Source organism: Pleurodeles waltl, chromosome 4_1, assembly GCF_031143425.1.
Source record: "Pleurodeles waltl isolate 20211129_DDA chromosome 4_1, aPleWal1.hap1.20221129, whole genome shotgun sequence".
NCBI lineage: Eukaryota > Metazoa > Chordata > Amphibia > Caudata > Salamandridae > Pleurodeles > Pleurodeles waltl.
In genome coordinates, this window is record NC_090442.1 from 785,193,471 (window position 1) to 785,201,822 (window position 8,352).

Genomic DNA, 8,352 nt, shown 5'->3' on the forward strand with positions numbered 1-8,352 from the left:
AGGGGAACACCCTCCTTGCACACATTATGCCTGGTGTGCCTAGCATAATGTGGCGCATGGGGTTACAAAGGGGCACAGTGCGTGCATTGTGCCATTTTGTAAATATGGCGCAGCGTTTTTGCCATAACATCATCACATTAGTGTAAAACAAATTACGCTAATGTGGCAATATTATGGTGCAAGGGGCTCTTAAATCTGCCCCTATGTCTAAATGAACACCCATGATAACATAACATAATGCCGGGAAATTGAAAGAACAATGTTTAATGAACACGTCGAAATGATAGAAATGTCTACACAAAAGTGTAGAATATACAAAAAAACTGTGAAGGCTTAGGAAAGGAAACCTTTGAGACCAAAACAAATAAAGCCTTAAAGTCCACAGAATGTTACCTTCTGGTTTATAATGAATCAAAGCTAGCAAAATTAGAAAAACATTTTACTAGTAAATATCAAAAGTATCGGGAGCAAACGTAGAACTCACATAAACAGTGTAGACAAAAGCTACCTTGTTGGAAAGAAGGACTTAGTAGACATACCCCTTTAGTGATGTGTAATCCCATCATTCGGATATTATCTACTAATGAATTCTCATAAAAGAAGCATAAGGTCACAAATTACCACACAGAAAAACAATGACATCTTTCTTGTAAAAACCATGATCTATAAGAGGATTATCTGAGATACTCTTAACAGAAATTTAATAATATACTGATGCTCCCACGGGGCTGCCAATATCAGACGTTCCCTATAAAGGATACTAAATATCATCCTTTTATGTATATAAATTCCCACTGGGCATACAATAACCAATGTTCCACTTAGAGTAAGGTACATACCATTAAGGTATCAACTCTTGAGCTCAAGCTCTTCTTCAGAGTAAAGAAAACAATATCAACTGTATATCAGGTATCGTTAAGAATCAAAAAGAAACAAACAGCTAAAAAACTGTCATTCACAAACCTGAAGTGGGAAGGCACCACTTCTACACCAAGTAATAACAATATTGTAAGTAGCTTTGAAACATCGGGCATGAAAACCTCCATAGTGTCCCAGGGTAATATGCACCCCAATAATCTATCCTTGACAATATAATAAAAAATAATACCTGCCGCAAGCAGGAACACCCCACTGGGTATCACCATAAGGTAGAACAGGCATAGAACAGAAAAAGCCTTACAGCGCTGCCAAAACATGGCTCATCAGTGCGAATAAGTAAAGACAAATATCCCCCTTACAAGCTGGTACCGGAGGAATTCACTGGGTAAAAGGTAGAGAGGAACCAATTCTACTATCACAAAAACGCCTTAAAGCAGAGTCAGCCTGTGCACCAAATAAATGGACACCATCAAAAGACATGTCAATAAATGTAGCGTTAACAGCCTCCGAAAATCCAGAGGTGCAAAACCACGCACAGTGACGTAGTGCCACTGAAGAGGCCAAGATCCAACTCACTTAGGGCCTGATTACAACTTTGGAGGACGGTGTTAATCCGTCCCAAATGTGGCGGATATACCACCTACTGTATTACGAGTTCCGTAGGATATAATGGACTCGTAATACGGTAGGTGGTATATCCGTCACATTTGGGACGGATTAACACCGTCCTCCAAACTTGTAATAAGGCCCTTAGTCTGTAGTATCCATACAACAGCAAATGATCAATTCAGCTGCCTGCTGGCCAACTTGGATCACAGGGGCAATATGGTTCCAGATGTCATCTGGAAATGATGGCAAGATGAGTGACAATGAATCCCATAAGGAATGGGAAAAACATCCAAGAATTCAAGACATATTAATACAGCATAGAGCAGAAGAGGTGCAGGAAAAAATATACCTGCCACAAGCATCAAGACTCCTGGAATCTTTGTCAGATGGGACATGTGGAAGAGATTCAATATCATGGGAGGCCAAAGCAGCCTGTACCATCAAACTATGATGAGTAAGATGTCGGAGGAGACAGGCTGGATCACCAGGGGCAGATCTGTGCCTGTGAGATATTGCACAATCTACAGGGACCTCTGTATCAGGCTTAGCCCAAGCCCCCAACAAAATGTTGTGTAGAGCTTCACTATAATGAAGCACTGGCTCAACCCCTGTTTGACCTTGATGTAGAGTGTCAATAAGAGGAACAGTAGTCAAATTCACAAAGAGAAGTGTAAGATCCAAGACCACAGCAACCCGTCTCAGCATGTCAGCTAAAGAGGAACTCTCCTCCGTAGCCAGGCAAGAGGGGGAAAGGAGGCCCATAGCTGAGGAAGAGTGCAAGCCACTAGCCGCACCTAGGTCAGCCAGCCAGCTGTCCTCTGTAGGAGGCTGATCAACATGAGAAATGGAAGGAAGACATCCCAACTCTTCAACAGCATTTCCAAGACCATGTCCCAGAATGTGGTTGTATTGTGGAGGGAGGATGTCAGGGATAACTACCATGAATGGCCTCGTACCTCGACGTCGACTCGCACTGAGAAGGTGATTACTCAACGTTGATTTCAACTTCAGACGGGGAGAGAGATGCAACGTTAATCAGCACTGCCAGTGGAGTTGCCGGAGCCGGCTGATTGGATACATGTGCCGAAGGTGGAAACCCCGAAGGGCTGTGCACCAGCGCTGTAATGGCTTTGTCAACTGAAACACAAGGGCTAACTGAAGTCGAGGGTTATCCCGCTGGCAGAGACACAGCAAAGGCATCTTGCATTTCCTTGGGGCCCACAGGTGTTTCAATGATAGGTGATTTCCCAAAGATATCATGAAGGGAAACAAAATACTTCCTCCCTCCCTTCCCAGTCGCCCCGGCTCATGGGAAAGGAGGGAGACACTGGGTAGACTCAGGCCTCCACTCTTCCACTGAGGAGTTGTGGGAGGCAGTGTGTGATGAAGTCAGGGGATGCTGCAATTTCAACCTCTTGCATTGTGACTCACCATGTGAAGTCGATGGTGAATGACACCCACAAGAACAACTTCTGGAACGGGCCCACAAATGGACTTTACCATGAGAAGGAGACTGAGGTTGATGTAAAGCCTGGGAAGACTCTGACACCCATGCTGCCAGAAGCTTCATATGATGCTACTGTAGCGCCTTCGGCCGAAGTTGAGAACAGGAGTCGCACTCTATGGAGTCATGATGTTCACCCAGGCACACATACAAATAGTGTGAGGGCCTGTGGCTGACATTTGTCATCCACAGGATGCACAGGGTTTGAACCCTGAAGACATACATAAAGAAAGCACACTGTTCCATCGACAAAAAATGTCAAAGTAGGCCAAAAAAGGCTTGTTAACCGTTGCCGGATCCGCATTACAAGCACAGAAAAGAAGGCACTGACTTCGGCGGGGGGGTGGGCTGACATCACATCTGGTGGATGACATCGATACAGAGTCGCCCCATGCCCTCTTCTGTCACACAGACGTGTTATGGAAAAAAGTTTCCAGATCCCGTCTTGTGCCTGGGGATGATTCCCAATTAAGGAATCTGCGGCTAGATGTCTCTCTCAGATAGTGTGTGATTATAATGGTGTTCAAGCCCCCACATAGTGTGTGATTATAGTCATGTTTAGATCTCTGTAGAAATCATGTGTGATGACCATCATGTCCATGTCCTATAGAGATGGTGTATGATGATAGTGATTCCCTGGTCCCCAAAGAGAGTGTGTGATAATAGCAAAACCCAAGTCCCCACAGAGATAGTGTATAACAAAAATCATATTGAGGTCACTAGAGATCGTGTGTGATGATACTGATGCCTAGATCCCCACAGAGATGATGTGATCAAGTCCCCAAATAGATAGTGTGTGATTATAGTCATGTTGAAGTCTTTGTAGAGATCTTGTGTGATGCCCATCATGATCATGTTCCCAAAGATAGTGTGTGATGATAACAGTACCAAAAGCCCCCCATGGAGGTGGTGTGTGATGATATTCATGTTGAAGTAACTAGAGATTGTGTGGGATTATAGTGATGCCTAGATCCCCAGAGAGATGTGCAATAATAATCCTGTTCAGGTCCCTACAGAGATTGTGCATGATGATAGCCATGTTTATGTCTCTGTTGAGATGTCAGTCATGTCCTACACAGATAGTATAATGCAAGTCATGTTCATGTCCTACACAGATAGCGGACGATGATAGTGATGCCCAGGTCCCCACAGAGAAGTGTGTGTGATTATATTCATGTCCAAGTCCCCACAGAGACAGTCTGTGATGATAATCATGTTTACATCTCTGAGATGTCAGTCGTGTCCTACACAGACCTGGGGAGGTGGCGGTACCTGTGGCTGTGGGGAGGCCACATGGCCCCTCCTTACTTATTTAAATTGCCCTGGGGAGGTGGAGGTCCCCAGGGCTGTGGGGGGGGGGGGGGGGGGGTCATGCGCCCTGTGTTAATTTTATCTTTAGCCCCAGGGAGGTGGCAGTTCCCAGGGCTCTTGGGTAGGACATACGGGCCTCCCCCATATCATATTATCTATTTTCCCAGGGAGGTGGTGGTCCTCAGGGCAAATACAAGTTTCAGGAGGGGGGCTCTGTGTGCCCCTTTCCTTTTTAAAGCCCCCAATGCCAGCAGGACCTGGCCCACCTGGGGGCAAAAAAAAAAAAAAAAAAAAAAAAGGGGCAGGAAATCACCCCCCTTTTTTTTTAAATGTCAGAAAAATCTGGATCCACAGATTTTCCTAAACTTAAAAAAAAAAAGCTTTTTAGCCTTGGCAGGGTCTGTGAGGGACCCATAGACCAAGGGTAGAGGCTCAGGGTGACCCTACCCTGGTCCCTTTTCTTTTTTTTTTAATACTTTTTTGTGGGACTTGGTTCAGTCCCAAGTCAGAAAATGGCTGCCAATACTTCCTTGTTGAAGTGTTGGCAGCCAATCAGATATCAGCACGGAGACAGTTGGATCCACAGAGGAGCCATATCCCTGGATATCCATATTATTTAAACTTTAATTTCTCAAAAACTACTAAATGGATTTACACCAAATCACAAAAAGTGCTCATTCTGGACAATGGGGTAGCTTTCTGCCAAATTTGGTGTAATTCATTCTAGCTGTTCGGGCTGTAGTCGTGTTCAAAAATTTGAAAAATCCCATTGACATAGAATGGGGAAAAGGTGTTTTGGGATCCCTTTTTATCAGCCTCCGCTTAATGGATCACCCCAAAACCTTCAGGACAGCAGCTGTACTGACTAAACTATGTGTTTAAAACTTTTCCTTAAGATTCATCAATCAGTGCCAAAGTTATTGGAAAAAACAAGAAACACTCTGTCTAAGGACAAAATGGTTGTAACTATAACTACTGACTGGCGACCGCACTCAGAAATATATATATATATATATATATATATATATATATATATATATATATATATATTCCCAGAGACAGGAGTTCCTTAGATTTCTGCTTGATAATAACTCTGCCACTGTTTGACCAGTCTTCATGAAAGTATGCAGACCTAGTGCTTTTTCTTCATTGGCTGATGATTTGTTGTGATCAGTGAATGGAATGCAAAGCAAAAATCACCTTTTTCCACCGATGGATCTTCCATAGACTTTTTAAACAGAGGTAACGACAAAACAGCTGAACAGAATTTCATGAAATTTGACAGGAATATAGATTATGGTATGGAAAGGATTTCTGTTGGTATTTCATGAAGATTGGTGCAGGCAGTTTGTAGTAATAATGGTCAAAACCTGTTATATTGTGCAGAGGTATTTCACAGTATACCGCAGAACAAGCGATGACAAAACACAATATTATCGCCTAAATAAAACCCTTGTAAAATGAATAGGCAGCCATATTGCTGAGACAACTCTTTGCCTGTGTTGTGGGTTTTTAACATCATATATAGCTTATTACTATGTTTTTATGCCACTGGACTGCCACTGTACTGTACAGCTGTTCCATTCTACTGTACGCCACTGCACTCTATGCCACTCTACTCTCTTGTGCACCACTGCATGTCACTGCACTCTATGCCATTCTGCTCTACTCTTCACCACTCTACTTTATGCCACTGCGCTCTACATCACTCTATTCTGTGCACCACTGCACCTCTCTAGTCTGTGCCACTGTACCCATGCCACTGTACTCGACATCACAACATTATTCACCCCTCTACTGTGCAACTCTATTGTACACCACTGTACTCTACACTATTGCACTCTACTTTATGGCACTGCACTCCACACCACTCTATTTCACTTTGCACCACTCTAGTCTATGCTACTGCAATGTATGCTACTGCACTATATGTCACCACACTGTTCACAATTCTACTCTATGCCATTGCATTCTAGGCCACACTACTCTATTCTGCACCACTCTACTTCACTGCACTGTAACCTAGTGCAATATATGCCACTCCACTGTAGTCTGCACCACTGCACTCTGCCACTCTAATGTGCACCACTCCCCTGTATGCCATTGCACTCCATGCCACTGCACTCTACTTTGCACCACTCTTGTATATGCCACTGCATTCTATGTCACTGCACTCTATACCACTTCACTGTACTCTACTGTATGCTACTTCACTCTACCTAATGCCACTGTATGCCACTCCACTCTATGCCACTCCACGCCTCTACACTCTATGCTATTCCACTCCACACATCCCTACCTCACTCCACTTCACACAATGCCACTTTACTGTACGCCACTACAACCCGCATCACTCTACCCCACTTCACTGCACTCTATGTCTATGCACTGCGCTCTACTCTGCACCCATCAATGCCACTGGCTTCTACACCACTGTACTCTACTATGCATCACTCTAGTGTAAGCCATTGCACTGTACTTTGCACCACTGCACTCTACACCATTCTACTCTGCACCATTGCACTCTGTCATTGCACTCTAAACCACTTCACTCTATGCCATTGCACTCTATGAAACGCCACAGCACTGCACTTCTGTACTCTACTTTGTACCTCTGTACTCTCTGCCACTGCACAACATTCTACTGTATGCCACTATAATCTATGTCACTCTATTGTACCCTGTATCACTGCACTCTACACCACTCTACTCCGCACCACTGCATTGTATGCCACTGCACTTTACATCACTCTAATCTACTCTGCATCACTCTACTTTATACACTGCATTCTTTGCCACTCTGCTGTGCACCACTGTACTCTATGCCTTTCTGCTCTTCTCTGCACCACTGCACTCTACACAATTCTAATATACACTGCTTCAGTCTACTCTACGCCATTGCACTGTACGTTATTACACTCTATGCCATTGCACTTTACGAAACTGCACTCTATGCCACTGTGCTCTACTATGCACAGCTCTTTGCAACTGCACTCTACACCGCTGTATACTACACAGTGCCACTCTACCCCACTCCACTGAATGCCAAAATACTGTACGTCTCTCTTCTTATGCCACTCTACTTTGTGCAAGTGAATTCTACCACACTTCACTGTGCCCCACTAAACTCTACCTCTCTTCACTCTATTCCACTCTACTCCATGCCAATGCATTCTATGCCTCTCTTCTCGACTATGCACCAATTAACTCCACGGCACTGCACACCACTCTAGTCCAGTCTATTATACTCAACTCTACACCATTGTACGCCAAGCCACTCCATCAGAAATTTCAGTGCTTATCTTTGAGCTGATGGTTGCAGTGGGGGACACAGCACTTATTTTTCCCCTATCAGACATTTACCAAGAGCAAGAGAGGGGAAAAACCGTCACAAACAGAAATCCGGAACCTGCAAACGTGAGGAAAAGGGGCAGGGAATGTCTGGCAGTGGATTAAAGACTACCGGCCTTGCTAATGGGCATGCCGACATTTCATTGCACCAGCGCATTTTTGTCTGGAGGCGGCGGCAGTAGCATACCGAGTAGGGCATGAGCCCTTTAAATTCAACAATCGCGCTCCCGCTCGCGCTCAGCGCGTTTTTGTCTGGAGGCGGCGGCAGCAGCAGCAGCATACCGAGTAGGGCAGGAGCCCTTTAAATTCAACAATCGCGCTCCCGCTCGCGGGAAGCGCGTTTTTGTCTGGAGGCGGGGTCAGCAGCAGCAGCATACCGAGTAGGGCAGGAGCCCTTTAAATTCAACAATCGCGCTCCCGCTCGCGGGAAGCGCGTTTTTGTCTGGAGGCGGGGTCAGCAGCATACCGAGTAGGGCAGGAGCCCTTTAAATTCAACAATCGCGCTCCCGCTCGCGGTATGCACGTTTTTGTCTAGAGGCGGCGGCAGCAGCATACCGAGTAGGGCAGGAGCCCTTTAAATTCAACATCCTCCTAGAGGTGCTGTTTGGTGTTTGTTTTGGTTGCTTTATATACCACCTTGTGATTGGATTCAACCTTCAGTATTCAGGAAAATAAACTTAAACACCAGTTGCTGCGGC